The sequence below is a fragment of the Colletes gigas genome, unplaced genomic scaffold (genome assembly GCF_013123115.1).
Source record: "Colletes gigas isolate AHSC1104 unplaced genomic scaffold, ASM1312311v1 Colletes_gigas_Sc00080, whole genome shotgun sequence".
NCBI lineage: Eukaryota > Metazoa > Arthropoda > Insecta > Hymenoptera > Colletidae > Colletes > Colletes gigas.
In genome coordinates this window covers 125,718-142,758 of record NW_025106708.1, presented here as the reverse complement: position 1 = coordinate 142,758, position 17,041 = coordinate 125,718, and the positions used below count along the sequence as shown (strand labels likewise).

The 17,041-nt window shown below is 34.9% G+C and overlaps 1 protein-coding gene across 1 annotated transcript in view; it reads left to right on the top strand.

Annotated features, from left to right (window-relative positions):
* The first annotated feature begins 9,610 nt into the window (after positions 1 to 9,610).
* The window catches only part of LOC122403857 (synaptic vesicle glycoprotein 2B), a 39,016-nt gene continuing 31,585 nt past the window's right edge, over positions 9,611 to 17,041 (top strand). Inside the window, exon 1 of the mRNA XM_043407632.1 lies at positions 9,611 to 9,821. The gene's annotated coding sequence lies outside the window, so the exon portion shown is untranslated. The remainder of the gene's footprint in view (positions 9,822 to 17,041) is intronic.

The window sequence follows — 17,041 nt, the reverse complement described above, 5'->3', positions numbered from 1 at the left end:
GGTACGAAGGAAAAAATGTGTACCTTTGTCAGACAATGTTCCAGTTCGTTTCTATAAAAAATACCTTGGACGCAAGAATTTCGCTCTTGGATCCGAATTTGATGAAAGTCATCTATGCAATATTATAGTATAAATACACGGTATATTAGTCCCCATCACTAGCTACACCTATGGTGGTTTTACCTATGCGCAGCGTGGCTGAACTATCTCCTTTTCACCTCCTTCTTCTTCATATGCACCCTCTGTTTTCCTTTCTCTTTTTACTCTCCTTCTCCGCGAGGCGCCGCGGCACGGCGTCGATAATCCCCCTTTCCCCTGAATGGTGCTCTTGCGCACGTGTACGGCCACAAGCACGATCATTTATCTACCTAGTACCTGTATGCGCTCTGAGAATCGAAGCATCGGAATTTTCGTTGGAACGCGGAGTTCACCTAGTATCGGGTACAGTTTCCCAGGCTATATTCTCGCCGTTACATGTATTATATTATTCATACAGAACTTTCGTTAAATACTGAAAAATTTGTTTTACTATTCCTATGTATGAGCGTACATACGTATATTATTAATACGATTAAGTCTAAGTAGTTGAATAAATTTCAATAAAACTTTACATTTAAGTTCTATACTCTCATTTCAAGGTTCGATTAGACTTTGAGCATAAGCAGCCCATGAATAACAATGATTGTACTAAATCTTGTTGTTTTTTAGTTATTCCGATATATAGGCGTTATTTATAATAAATTATAATGGTGAAAACAACGTACATACTTACTATTTTTTGATAAACTTGGGTGTTCTGCCGCAGATAGCGGTGCAGTCGACTAGAAAGAGAGGGTGAGAAATCCTAATTCCGCCATTTTGATAAATCGAACCATTGCTTGATAATTTACTAATTACTCGTTTCCTGGTATTAATTTATAAACTTTTAGAGTTTAATAATATATTATAGACCCCTGGTAATATTGAAGGATACTTTTTAGAACCATTTCGTCTGTAATTAAATAGTTGTTAATAAATATCGGAAGTCGGCACATTTTTTCGAATGTTTTAACGTAACATCTTAGAGAACTATCGTTAATAACTAATTCATTTCAGTGAGAATCGTTGCAAAATTGGTCCTTGAATGTTGCCAGGGATGTTTATTTGTTTGATGTTAGTGCAAAAATATGTAGATTGAGATAGAAAAGTTGATAATTCATCGATTAAAGCAGACAGTAATACAGTCGTAAATATTCCGACGTTTGATATTTGTTTATAACTTCTTAATTACAAGCGGAATGGTTACAAAGAGTATCCTTGAATGATGCTATCGATATAATATGTATAGAAGGTTAATTACAAAACCAGAGTAATTAGTAAATAACTAAACCGTCGTTTGATTAATCAAATGGGCGAAAGTATCTGTCTCTCTCGCACAATATCGCTCTCTCTTTCTATTAGCGTCTGGCCATCTTTCCTATTCTGTGATCCTGATACTTTTCGGTAGTTAGAATCCCCGTTCATAGATGGCGCCACGCATTTCGGAATTTTTTTAACGCGGTGATTTAAATAAGTATCGCTTCCAGTAATCGTCTATAACTAATTACTTAGATGTAAAAATGCGCAAAAAATGGTTGAAAAACTTAAGTAGATATTAAATAGATTCGAATAATATTTGGAGCACTTATATAGGATTATAAAACTTTGGAATCTTTGAAAATTAAGAAATTAATGGGAAAGGTAGAGGAGAATGCAAATAAAAAGTATAGAAAAGATGTACTATGATTTTGATTTTATATTAATATAAATATAAGGAATGTTTTACAGATTTCTAACTCTATTAAATAGAAAAAAAACATGCCTTGAAATCTTGATAGCACGTATCATAAATGAATTAAATTGATGAATAATATGTTTTCATAGTACTTCCATAATTTAAAATATTTTGTTTCAGGGCTCAAAGCGATTTTTCTAATCTCTATAATAAGCTAAGTGGCTCTGTGGATATTAAATAAGATTTGGTGTGGTCCAAATAGGCATAATCAGTAGCCATTTTCATTGCCAAGCATTAAACAGAAAAGACAGAAGCATGCTTTACAGCATACTGATCATATTTTAACTATTGAAAAATAAGAAATTTTTTGTACTATTTCTATGATGCGCGTACATGTGTATATTATTAATACGATTGAGTTTAAATAGCTGAACGAAGGTAAAGTGTATACATGTGTACGCTCGTACATAGGAATAGTAAAAAGAATTTCTTTTTTTTAATAGTTAAAATATGATCGGGGGGTCTTAAAACGTGTATTTCCTTAAAAAAAAGTTTTCATTATGGTTTGAGAGCGAGGAGGAAAGGCTTACATTTGTCTTCTCTCTCGACTCCCTCAAGACTGTCCGAAGTGCATTCGCGCTCACTTCGAGTAGTTTCGGAGAATCGAGAAAATGGGCGAATATCAATTTGTTTTTGTCGACTGATCGAAACTCTACGAGCTCACGTATACGTGATTTGGCATAATGTACGAAAGTGGAATGAGGAGCTCACGATGCACCCACCGGTAACCGTACTCCTAACTTGCATGCTCAAGCAGCAGTATTACGAACATCGTGCACTAAACAACTTGTAATATTGTGAACATCATAGATCTGGTGTGGCATCGTTAACTCTTATCCGAATTTCATTTTGCTCCAGCGTATAGTTTTATCGAACCCCGCACCCTACGTCTGACAGGTGCAGGAAAGTTCACGTTAACACTTATGGTGAACGTGTTGGCGTGCTCGGTGAAAGCACGTCACGGTTGCTGACCCAAAGGTGACGTAGGATCGTTGGGGATGACGATAGTATTCCAGTCATTGGTAGTTCCCATTTCATTGATGCCGTGCTCCCTATCATTACGACTTCCTGCTATGCAACTTATACGGTTCACAATTCGTTTCTTTCTTATTATGTTCCAGAAAATTTTGGAGCAATATTTTTTTTCAAACGACGAATACCAGCATTTGTTAACTCACATATTGTTGTCAATGTTTGTTCTTAATTTAAGAACAGTTTAATCGCATTGATGTCCAAGCAATTGCAAATCGTTATAGACAATAAATGTGATCCTATAAAATATTAAGGTGATTATTTAGAAAAGGGGGGGTCTCACCGATTTCGATGATTTTTGAATATATTGTAGAAATCAACATTTTGAACAACTTTTTCCTATACATATAATCGCTGCTCGGTTTTAGTTTCCGAGATTTTTCTTCAAAAAGATCGCTGCTACTACAATGAATTCTATCTACACATATGTGTTTGTGGCAGCGTTGTGTAAGCGTTGAATCGCCGATTGTTTATTGTCTCTATAGATACATCGAGGCAGCCGGCAATCGATGCGTATAACGTGTGTGCTTAAAAACGGCGGCCGGTATAAACAAATCTAACCCAAACCTTATTTAAACCTAACTATTCTACCTAGTAACTAATATAATGAATTAAGTCTGAATTAGATTTTTTTATATCGGCCGCCGTAAGGCGGTCGGCCACGCATTCATTTTCTATTTCAATTTTCTTTATTGATAATATCAGAAGTGGGAAAGATTTCAGTCATTATTTCGAAAAATTTCATTATTCGATCATTAAAATCATATTGTCGACGGAAGAAGAATTCAGCTAAATAGCCTACATAATGTATTTGGCGAGTTCCATACTTCGGAATATTCGAACCTTTGACAGCAATGCGTTTAATAACGATATCAATGCAGAACTAGATTTAGCTTGACACATTATACATTATTTGTCGTTGGTTGTCATGTCGATTAATACAAACAAGAGAAAAAATCGGCGATCGTGGACTAACCCATATACATAGAGTTACAGACATGTACATACGTATATGTAGACAGAATTCATTGTAGTAGCAGCAATCTTTTTGAAGAAAAATCTCGAAAACTAAGGCCGAGCGGCGGTTATATGTATAGAAAACAGTTGTTCAAAATCTTGATTTCTACAACATATTAAAAAATCATCAAAATCGGTGAGACACCCCCTTTTCTAAATAACTACCAAAAATTCAATACGGGCGGAATTTTAAACGTTAATAACTTTTTAACGAATCCTCCATCAACAAATTAGTATTCTTGATTTTCGTCTTATTTTGGCCTCGAGAATCTCCCATTAAAATTTTTCGCAGGGGTGGCCGAACACCCTGTATACACGTAACAATTGCGATTCCTATATGCGATGGTGCAAAATGCAATGGAACCACGGTATATTTCCATGGAGGAATTATTATGTTGAAACTGGTCAGTGTGCACGCCGGCTGACTCTGATCGCCGGCGCGCGACTGTGCCCGCTCCTTTCTGCCCGTGCAACCTTCAAAGGCCACAGAATGCGTCAATGAATGAAGTAGGAAAGTTGCAGAGTGCCGGCCGACCGGATGTGTATACTAGGTGGCTAAGAAAACGAGAGCTCCGATGTCAGGCGGCGACGAATTAGTTTTGCGCCCCCTCGCGGCAATGAGATGCCGCTAGACGTTGCGTCGGCAATTATCAATCATGTTGTCTTTGTCGTGACGACTTAGATACATCTGAGTTCATTCTATGGAACTTTCTCGATTCGGCTGGTCTATTTTAATAAACCCTCGAATTTCACTTTTTTCTATATTGTCAATTTCCTTTGATAAACATCACAGAAACAAAGAATACAGGTTATCGTAAAATTTCAAGATTCGTTTTTCCTTTTACTCTGATCAATGTACAAGATAATATTAATATTAATAATAAAATTACTTTTTGATCAACCCTCATATTACACAATATGAAAAAACAGAGTTATGAATTATAAATGATATCAGCATTTATTGAAAATCTCAAATGAAACGGTAAGTCGAATTATAGGTTATGCACGTTCCATGCACGGTGGTATCACTGGTGACAGTAAAAGCGTACAATTTCGTTGGATATTTTCATGTATAATATTTCAGAATTTATTTGATATATTAAGTGGAATAGGTTAGAGCGACAGTAATTGGATCGTTTACCTTAAGAGACATTGAAAAACATAAATAAGGAAAGGAACGTGTACCTGCGATATACAGGATGTTCGGCCACCCCTGGGAAAAATTTTAATGGAAGACTCTAGAGGCCAAAATAAGACTAATATCAAGAATATTAATTTCTCGACTGAGGCTTCGATAAAAAGTTATTAAAAAATTAAATTAAAACATTATAAATCATTCTAAAAAAATTATTTTCGGTTACAGGGGTCGATTACAATCATTTTTGGTCATTACACATACCTGCGAAATCCTACGCATTTTCGAGAAAAAAATTTCTTACCGAAAATATAATTTTTCAGGCCAGAAATGTCTCTCCGAAATTTCGTGCGTATTTTTAAAACGTCATAACTTCTGAACAAATTGGAGGATTTTAATTTTTCAAAAAGCAATCAACGCATTTTTTGGTGAAGAATATGTAGAAATTCTAACAATATTGAAAAAGTTGTTCCTTCACCTCGTAAAGTGAGAAAAACCCCATAAAAATGGTCCAGTTTTCAAAATGCCATATCTCCGACAATAGTGAATATATTTCAATGAAACTTTTTTCTGAAGTAGGGCTCATGGGTATCTATAAAATAGTATTAGACAACTTTTCTGTAGGGCGTCAAACAAAATTATTAAAAATCAAAACTAAATTTTTAGAAAAATCGACAGGGGGGGGGGAGGTAGGTAGGTGCCTAAATTTTTCGGCAAAAAAAAATTTCAAATTGTTCTGGTAAACTTATTTTCGATTGCAGAGGCCAATTGCAATGATTTTTGGTGAATAAACATACTTCCGAAATTGTAATCATTTTCGAGAAAAAAATTCAGTAAGTGGACAAATTTTTTGGCAAAATCGAAAACTTTCAAATCGTTTTAGAAAAATTATTTTCGATTACAGGGGACAATTACAATCATTTTTGGTGAATAGATCTACCCCCGAAATCCTGCCCATTTTCTAGAAAAAAATTCAATACGGGCGGAATTTTAACGTTAATAACTTTTTAACGAAGCCTCCATTAACAAATTAGTATTCTTGATTAATATTCTTTTGGCCTCTAGAATCTCCCATTAAAATTTTTCCCAGGGTGGTCGAACACCCTGTATTTTATTTGGTCTCGACTGAACCGAAAATACATATATTTGCATAGAAACCTTATCCGAATACATGTATTCGCCAATGATTAACTCTAATCCACGAATGTTCGTAATTTTCGCATTAAACGAGAACTCGTATAGAGATTAGATATGTTCGCAATAGCTGTACGTCGATTGAATAGTTTCGAGTGAAAATAGAATTCGCAGGTGCACGCTATTCGAGACGGTTTACCTTTCTATACCAAACACGGATAAACTATACATGTAAGGCATTAAAGCCTAGCAGCCGGACATGGATAAATTGGCAATATGACTCACGTGTAAATGACATCTAATTGGGTCATTATCTCACAGTTGCTTCTTAAAGTGGCGAGAGACGCAATAAGAAGCTTCGTTGATCGCGAACGTTTAACGCGACATATTATTTGATACTTGCGTTAAAAAAAAATTCAATCAACGCAAGTCTATCGCATTCCTGTGTTCTACGCGAGATACTGTTCACTGTGTGTACAGCCTCGCGTACGATGAAACAATGTACACAGTTTAACCAACCTGTACGGTGTTTATCGTTACCGTTTCGTACTATGGGGTCGCGCATATCGTTCGTCTCTTTTGATAATCTACCAGTACTCGCATTACCATAGATTGGTAACAATTAATTCTCTATCTTTCTTCGTCTCGTTAAATCGTTCAGCAAAACAAAGAACCGTATCAACTGTCACGACGTTAGTCGAGACGACCATGATACTTGTTTTATCGTCGCGTCGGGTCGATTGAAAATATCGCTTCGTATTGTTTTCGCTCCGCGAAGTGGACCGTGGGAATACAACAGAGTGAGCGGCACATAGTATTTCAGGGGAACTCGTGGTAACCGGCTCTCGGTAGCTTTTCTTACCGTCATTCATGATACTATGGTACGGCAATAGGATGATTGCTTGACGGCCAGTGCCTAAAGTGGATAAAGTCTTCTATAGTAATTTAACTCGAGCAGGGTACAGGGGTACAGAGACCGGACCTTTTGGTGATCTCTCTTTTTCTTTTTTAACTTGGTAATATAAACGGTAACATAGAATCGTTTTTCCATCCGGTATGCGTACGACGTTGAACGATTATTTAAAATTACTGCTCGTAATTACACAACTTCTACACCCGGGAAAATGAAATCATCGTTGCAATTGTTTCGCGTACGGTCCGCTAATTGAATCCTCGATTGTAATTTCACGCGTTCCTTTTCAACGGATTCAATCGAACAAACTAATTGGATCGTAAAAATGATAATTATTGACAATTCATTTTACAAAATAAAAAAAGTACTCTACAATTTAAAAAATTCATAAAGTGTGTTATACATATAGCGAACAAAATAATCGTAGAGACATACATATTTTGCGAACAGAGTAACAGGAATTTGAGTGAAGGTACTGTATACAGGGTGTTCGGCCACCTCTAGGAAAAATTTTAATGGGAGATTCTAGAGGACAAAATAAGACGAAAATCAAGAATATTAATTCCTTGACTGAGGAGGCTGCATCAAAAAGTTATTAAAAGATTTCAAATCATTCTGAAAAAATTAGTTTTGGTTGCAGGGCTCATTTTACAATCATTTCTGGTGAATACACATACCCCTGAAATCCTACCCACTTTCGAGAAATAAATTCGAGTAAGTACTGGAATTTTTAGGCGAAATTAAAAAATTTCAAATCATACTAAAAGAATTATATTTAGTTATAGGGCTCGATTACAAGCATTTCTGGGGAATAGAGATACCCCGAAATCCTACGCACTTTCGAGAAAAAAATTCTTTACTGAAAATCTATTTTCCAGGCCAGAAATGCTTCCCCGAAATTTCATGTGTATAATTAAAACATCATAACTCCTGAACGGATTGGATGATTTTAATGTTTCAAACGGCAAACGACGCATATTTTGGTGGAGAATATGTAGAAATTTTAACAATACGGAAAAAGTTGTTCCTTGACGCCGTAAAGTGAGGAAAACCCCATAAAAATGGTCTAATTTTCAAACAGCCAGAACTCCGACAATATTGAATATATTTCAATGAAACTTTTTTCTGAAGTAGAGCTCATGGGTATCTATAAAATAGTATTAGACAACTTTTCTGTAGAGCGTCAAACAAATTTATTAAAAATGAAAAACAAATTTTTAAGAAAACTTGACAGGGCCTAAGTTTTTCGGCGAAAAAAAGATTTCAAATTATTCTGGAAAAATTATTTTCGATTGTGGGAGTCAATTGCAATAATTTTTTGTGAATAGACCTACTCCCGAAATCCTACCCATTGTCTAGAAAAAAATTCAATTCGGGCGGAACTTTAAACGTGAATAACTTCTTAACGAAGCCTCCATCAACAAATTAATATTCTTGATTTTCGTCTTATTTTGTCCTCTAGAATCTCCCATTAAAATTTTTCCCAGGGGTGACCGAACACCCTGCACATATAAGGAACTACGAAAACAGTTTAAGGCGTTTCAGCGATCGTGATTCCTCCCTCGTCCCTTAATCAAGTGTTTGTTGCCTTCTACATATAACGTTAATAGAAGAGGGCAAGACTATTTTCGAGCTGGATAATGCACGTATCCAAATAGCTTTCTCTATAAAAATGTGATTTCAAGTGCAAGTTTATGGTGAGGAGAAATTAATAGTTAACAACATCGTTAAAAAATAAATAGAATCTTTTTGGACAGATATCCCAAACAAAACTCTAAATAACTTAATTAATAGTGTCGTCCCTGATCAGCTATTTCATGTAATAAGAAACAAACATGTAGAAAAAACAAAGAAATACTGAATGAAAAGTAATTAAAATTAATAGCGAGTCTATGCAGTTTTACAGTCTAAAATGTAATTTTACGAGAAAATTATATTTTTCCGATTTTTGAAGAAGAATATTTTTGTTTATCGTTTCCATATTATTCTTTCATATTGTAATACATAAACGCACTGAACAGTTACTTTAACTGTATTTCAAATCTTTTTAGCTTGCAACGTTTCCCTTGTAATTCGCCATGTTCCATTGGTGTTAAGCTATTTGTAATTTTTTTTTGCAGACGAGAAACGAGAAACGGAGACAAGCTGTGGGAACGCGACTTGTATTATATCTTATGAAATTAATTATTTTGCATGAAAAAAATAATTTTGAAGTCTACGTATTGTTAGCATGTTTTATACAGTAGATAACCTGCCGTATAGAGAGGAAAATTTAATCAGGGCACGATCGACAAGCAGGGCCCACGACACGTTCATCGGTTGAACATTTTCTTTAGAGACTGACAACCGTGCACTTCGGTAGTTATCCTTAACCGTGAGTTTTATTACTTCCGTGAAGTTGTCAATGGTTGCCTATTATCCCCCTTCGCGCGAGAGAATAACTTTTTTCTAGCATTGCCGGGTGGAGAAGAAGTGGAAGGGGGCGGGAGGGGGCTCGTCTGGCTGATTTTGCGGTTCCGTGCGTCGTCCCTGAGATGGCAGAATGTAGTACCAACAGATTGACAGATGTACTCGCCGCGAACTGACCCCTTCGTAGTGATTTAGTTATCTCTCTATCAACGTCTTGCTAAGTCGTACGTTTCGTTTATAACTGAGAGAGACAGAAAATAGAAAAAAATAACAGTGCTGCTGGAAGTGTATTAGAAGGTAGCGTGCGCTCTCCGCTGAATGAGCTTCTGCCGGTTCGGAATCCTTTGGGGGCGAGATATTATGATTAGGTTAGTATGTTTACTTTGTGCCCACTTTATCGGTATTTTGTGAAAATTTCGCATCTTGGACAATTTACTAACGAGTTTTCGGTGATGTCTGTGGCGATGAAGGTAAGATTCGAGAAAATACGGTTAGTTTGGCGAAATTATCGTTTAGTGTAACGTTTTTTTTATCGATGGAAGCTGATCGGAAGAACGTTAACCGAGTTCCCGGTTCGAAAGTAGAAGTTATATTCTATCGAACTTTCTTTGTTCTCATAATATTGTTTCTAATAGCTACTCGGCGTGATATTATATTTTTTATAATACCTGTTGCTAGCAAAATTCGTTAACTTATTACATAATGGTAATTATAAGGTAGAGAATTTTTATTAAATATTAAAGAAGAAATTATGTTAATCAGTACTCGTGCTTTCTAAATCTCGTAAATATTCAACAGATCGCAGGAGATAAAACGATATTCGTCGTCAAATCAGCTTACAGAGTCCGCTAATAAACGTAGTATGATTTCGACCGGAAATAGATCATACAGCTGTTCGTGACACGTACGAGCAATCAGGATAGATGTAATCGTGTTTGAAGTAGCAGTTTTGATACTTGTTCAGCTTGTAGCCGCACAGTGCGTTGAAGCAAAGAAAGATCCTCTTTTTTTTTTTGTATGCTAAATACCTGGCAATACTCGCCATTTTTAATGCCATTTTGGCATTATTCTGGCAAAAATTGTAATGGGAGATTCTAGAGGCCAAAATAGAACGAAAATCAAGAATATCAATTTGTTGATGGAGGCTTCGTTAAAAAGTTATTAATGTTTAAAGTTCCGCCGGTACTGAATTTTTGTCTCGAAAATGCGCAGAATTACGGGGGTGTGTCTATTCACCAAAAATGTTGTGATAGTAATTGACCCCTGCAGCTGAAAATAACTTTTCTAGAACGATTTGAAATTTTTTAATATCGACGAAAAATTTGTCCACCAACTTGAATTTTTTTCTCAACAGTGCGTAGGATTTCGGAGGTACAATATATTCACCAAAACTCATTATAAGTGACCCTCGCAACTGAAAATAATTTTTTTAGAACGTTTCGATATTTTTTTTCACCGACTTTAGGCACCTACTGCAACCCCCTTGTCGATTTTTCTAAAAAATTTAGTTTTGATTTTTAATAATTTTGTTTGACGCCCTACATAAAAGTTGTCTAATACTATTTTATAGATACCCATGAGCCCTATTTCAGAAAAAAGTTTCATTGAAATATATTCACTACATATTGTCGGAGTTATGGCAGTTTGAAAACTGGACCATTTTTATGGGGTTTTTCTCACTTTACGAGGTGAAGGAGCAACTTTTAGAATATTTTTTAAATTTCTACATATTCTTCACCAAAATACGCTTTGATTGCATTTTGAAAAATTAAAATCCTCCAATCCATGTAGGAGTTATGATGTTTCAAAGATTCGCATGAAATTTCGGCTAATCATTTCTGGCCATAAATTACATTTTTGATTAGGAATTTTTTTCTCGAAAGTGCGTAGGATTTCAAGGGTATGTCTATTCATTAAAAATGATTGTAATTGACCCCCGCGACCGAAAATAAATTTTCCGTGAATGTTTTGAAATTTTTTAATAACTTTTCAACGAAGCCTTCATCAATAAATTGATATTCTTGATTTTCGTCTTATTCTGGCCCCTATAATCTCCCATTAAAATTTTTCCCAAGGGTGGCCGAACACCCTGTATACAAATTTATCACGTTCTTAACACTTGGATGATACGATATAAAAATTAAATAAATCAGTTCCTTTTACACAGATCATACGCATAAATATTATATAATGAGGTTAATAAGCTGAAATTAACGATCATGTAACCCATTCTGTAACTCGAATGCGGGGCATGTTCTTTCACGCGTTTTGATCGATACGACGCAATTTTCCATCGTATGAATTTGATTTACGTTGTGGTGTAGCGATAAAAACGTGCCTGCCCACCGTTGGAATGTCGCTTACACCTGTGAATTTGAAATCGCAATTTAATTATCGTCTCGGCAATATGTACCGTCTCCAATGCTCGCAACATTGCAATGAAATTTAAAGAAATTAAAAACTGATACACATATAATATTTCAATCATTGGAAATAAAAAAAAGTATTTCACAAGTACAACAAATATGGTACAATCCATGATCTAATCTTAGTGGATTGAGGATAACTTGAGAAATGAACAATAAGGTGATAATTCATGAAATAAAAATTTATTCTTCTATCACTTAGTTTTATTTATATGTATATGTGTAGTACTTCCCCTTCGGGTTTGGATAAACTTCCGGTAATACTGTTTGATATTTTTTGGTGCATCGTATAAATTAACATTTAATATTTAGAAAAAATTGCTATCTTACTAAGTGAAATGTGATAGGAATTAAAATAATTATACCTGTTACACGTATTATTACACAATTATATATGTATATTCAACTGCAGCTATCAGCAGCATGGTATATTTTTAACTAAAATTTTAAGTACATTAACTCTATATAAACTATAAACTTTATATGAGTAATATAATGCCAACATAACAAAACTAATGTTCAAGCTAGCAACTTTAAGCCTTAGATAATACGTATACATTCTTTACTCATTATACCTTCCTTTGCAGTCTTAAATTTGTATATTTCCAATTCTTTCGTTCCTAATCTTTGTGTTTGGTCATTCAATACTATTTCTATGTCTTCCTACAATCTCTAATTGTATGCTTTAAATATTTTTTCTTTTCTGGCCTATCCTTCCAATATTCAGTTACTTTTATTCCATTTCCACATCTGCATTTACCTAATAACTTTTTAATTTTGATTCGAATCCTCTACCCAAATACCTTGGCTCTTGTTCTGTCTATATTATTTCACATGTTTTGTTATATTTTGATGCTTTTATTTTTTTCTCTTTGCCTCTTTATTCTATTTTCTTTTCAGTCCCTTCGATAAACCACTGTTATTTTCTCTAATTTTCTCCAGCATTGCTCTATCTATCCTTCTCTCGTTTAGCCCCATCCTTTTTCATTTTCACCCATTTTTCATTCTTGCCTCTTCCTCACCCTCCTTCCTTGTTTTGCTCTTCCCAAAGCTTTCGGTCTTAATTCTTCGATTTTGCATCATCTTTTCCACGACTGTACGAACAGAATTTTTGCGTATTGTTATTCGGAAACATAAGGAATTTTCGAATTTTATACGTATAATTTCTCGTAGAGGTAGAATAATGATTATAGTAGCTGTTCGAAAATATCATTCCACAAAAACATTTTGGCACGACAGTCTAAAAATATCATACATTCTTCTTTCTCGTTCCGAGAAAACCGTCACAAGTCAGATAGCAACACGTTATTATTACGCATTACGTGGTGACATACATAAAAAGAGCGGAATCAGATTGCGACGTTCCTTTGATAACTTTAATAACGTTGCTACTGACAACTTCCCGGGGAATTATGTAAACAAAATACATAACGTTTCGCTTTAAGACACAGCTTTACTATTTGAGGATCGATCGAAATGAAATTATTGTTGTTAACTGTTTATCGTCCGTTTTGTTGTCGGAGAAAGAGCAGAGCATATTTATTTATTTCACGAAAGGAGCTGTGCCCACCGATTTTGTGTTTTACGAAAAACAACGACTTCTGCCTTGTTGTATAATTACATATGTATATGTCGTAAGATAGAGAGAAGTTTTCATTTGTTATTATAGAAAGTCTATCGTGGAAATTATTAAGAGATCTTGAAAGTATAATATCGGGGTTAATGTCTTTTCGAGCGATGAACGTTGCAAAAGCAAAACGAAAGTTTGATTTGTGCAAATAACAAATGAAAATTAGATGTAGACGTGGAAAATTAATTCAACGAAATAAATGTATACAATGCTGAAAATACAGCGGATATCTGGCGCATCAACAAGTTCAAGATTTACAATCTGATTTCCAAATCCTGTTAGGTTCATTAACGGGCAGATTTATTGTTGGAGGCGTACACAATTGATTTACTTAAAATTTTCTGCGTAACTGGATTCTATGAGTGGAGCATATTGATTTATATAGCTGACTCCAGTAAATTACCTCTACTTGTATTCGAATAAGACACAGACATTAAAATCTTCTAAACGAGAAACTTTCCTATATTATTCTTGTCGTGTTGTGACTTGTTTTTCTTTTTTTTAAATACAGTTATTTATTATAATTATTTTATATCATAGTACTTTTATCTAAGGTATTACTCGCGCCATGAAAATATTCCCCATTACGCTTTTTCTTTATTCTATTCATTTTGTTTACAAAACAGTTGACTCCTGCTTATAAATCGCACAATTCTTACATCACTCATTCTCGATAAGAGTGACGTAAATCAAACAATATACATTTTTCAGGGGAGGCGTCTTAAACTTGTCTTTTCGAGACGTAAATAATGATCCAAAAATTTCTCTAAATTAAGAATATAAAATATTAGATAGTTAAATATTATATGTCACAGTGAATGATAAAGTTAATCGTAGCAATTTAAATTCCATATATTACCATCCATGTTTGATTTTTAATCTGCTTGGTACAATTTAAATTTGCTACAATCTTAATGATACAAGACACAGAGAAATATTCGTCGTACGTTAAATTTTCGGGTTATAAAATGCAAGAATCGTGGAAAATACTTGGTTTTGATATTTAATTATGGTGTAGTTTACAATTTTAATCAATCATCGTTCTGTGTAAATTACTATTTAAAGATTTAGCTACGAGTATAAATAGATAATTTATTAAATTGTATTTTGTTCTCGTATTTGCTCTTGTCATTTTCGAAACTTTTGGAATAATCTTCGTAACGTTGAAACTTTTTGTAACATCAATTAACAGTTTGCGAATCGCACACATTTCGTGAACTCCGTGCAATACCATGGCTTAACTTAAATTTTTAAATAATATTCATCATATGTACAACTATTGAAGAACGAATTTCTTTGGAATTTCATATTATAATTAGCTCCTTGATGGTTATAAATACTATATTCACTAATATTTCATCGATTATAGTTGTATCGTACAGTTGTTGAATTAGATTAGGACTGTCGACCTTCATCGTTTGGCTGTTTCACTCTCGTGTTTGTGACATTTTTCTGATTAAAGTAAGACTGAACACAACATTATTAAGATTATTTAATAAATGTTAGTAATTATTTGTTACGAAATAGAGTTGTCAGAGCAAAATGTAAAAAAACATTGTTGTACCGGAGCTTGACTAGATCGTGTGTTTATCCGACCTCCATTCAGCTTCAAGCATCCACCCACGCAACTGTATAACCGTGCACTACGCGACGCGTGATCCGCAATATTTTTATGCTGCTTGCCGGTTGATTGCCCCTCCGAGCATGTTGGTGACGTCAGTACACTCGATGAGTCACTACGTACAAGCAGAGCACGCTATAGCAAACGCGCAAAACAGTGCACGAGCGTGATTCGTATTGCTTTCATGCGTATGTATTTGTTAGAACGAACGCGTGCATCTACGAATGCAAAATGATGTATCGAGACGCGTGAAAGCGTTGGATGTCGCGTGTTCGTTCTCGTGTTTCCGGGACGCTAATCAGAGCTATTCCAATACCTACTCGTACGAATATTCGAAACATTTCGAGTATCACGAATACAGCAAGGATCAATCGGTTCGGTCGGTATTGCAGGAAGCTGAATCGGCAGGGACCCAGCGGATAATCGAGAGGTACGGGCGGACGTGGCAAGTTATTAGATCACTCGACGGGATATTGCCAGTGAATAATTTGCAATCAATTCGATATTCGGTGCAAGAATTGAGGTTTCGCTCTCTCGCTCTCATTACTGCATAGTCACGTTGTTGATTTGTTTTATTTTATTCTAGTTTTAGTTGTAATCTATATAGTTGTATTCAGTTGTAATATCGTATTCTATACATTCTAAATAATTATTTATATTTCTTTATCACTTATATTTTTTGTTCTAATATATCATAATTTATTTGAAAATTCCTGTACGTTATAATAAAATACACAAATAAATATTCAAAATTCGCTTGATACGTAAGGTAGCCTTTTGGGACCATTTGTAGTTGGCTGGATTGAAATAAAATCGAGATGAAAGAAAAAGCGGCACGGCGGTTTAATGTAACGTTGAATCGTTTTACCGAGAGGAGAATTCCAAAAGCCATGGTAACGAGCAAAACAGAGGCGAATCGAGACAATTATTGTGCGGCAAGACAATCGATTACATGACAGTCGTATATCATTGCGTATATTAATGCGGAGCGTTGGAATACGCGCGTATCTCGAGGCGTCTGGATACACACTACATACAATTTAATTCGTCCGCAAAGGTTCTTCTCGATAACAATGCGAGGATGCAGAAAAGTATAGGTAATCATACGAACAGTCGACGTCGTTGAAGGAAATATACCTATATTAAACAGGTTGTCGCGAAACTAATAAAATTACAAATACGATGTCGAGTTTTACAATCTTGCATAGTACTTAGACATGGCGTAGTCATGTATGCTAGAGTAGCGTTTCCTATACTCTTAAAGAATATTATACGTAATTGTAGCCGATAGAAAACTAAAGGGGACTTGATTTAATCTAAATAACAACAAAATAGCACATACTTTCGTTCATGGTAAGAAAGCAATAAGGTAGAATACTACCGTAAAAAGAAATTTAACCCTCTTCTTATAGTATAAATTTCTTTGTTTTCTATAGTCAAACTACTAATTAGCGGTGGTTTAGGCGAGTAGCAGGTCTTTTCAGTGTTAATTAGAACCGAGGTGACCTTGTGGCTTCAACCGGGAAACGTACAAACGAGAAAAAATTGTATGTACCCAATGTGTAAGCCTGGAATTTCCTATATTCGTGCAGGCGCAGTATTTTTGAAATCGACTTTTAAAGACGGTGTGTACAATCAATTATACGGTCTATGCATTCAAAGTAGATTTGCATGGTATAGTGATTTACAAAAGAATGACTCAGTTTTAGCTGTAACGCACAATAAGATAAAAACTGGAGATCGTATCAATCGCAAATGATAACATTCAGTGGTTTCTCTTAATCACTCGTAATGTTGTGAATGTAAATTTTTAAATCGCTGAAAAATAACCATAAATTGAAGAAATTTTACTATCGTATTAGCGTTGCATTACTGACACACGCTGACGTCATTCTTCTCTACGGTCGCGAA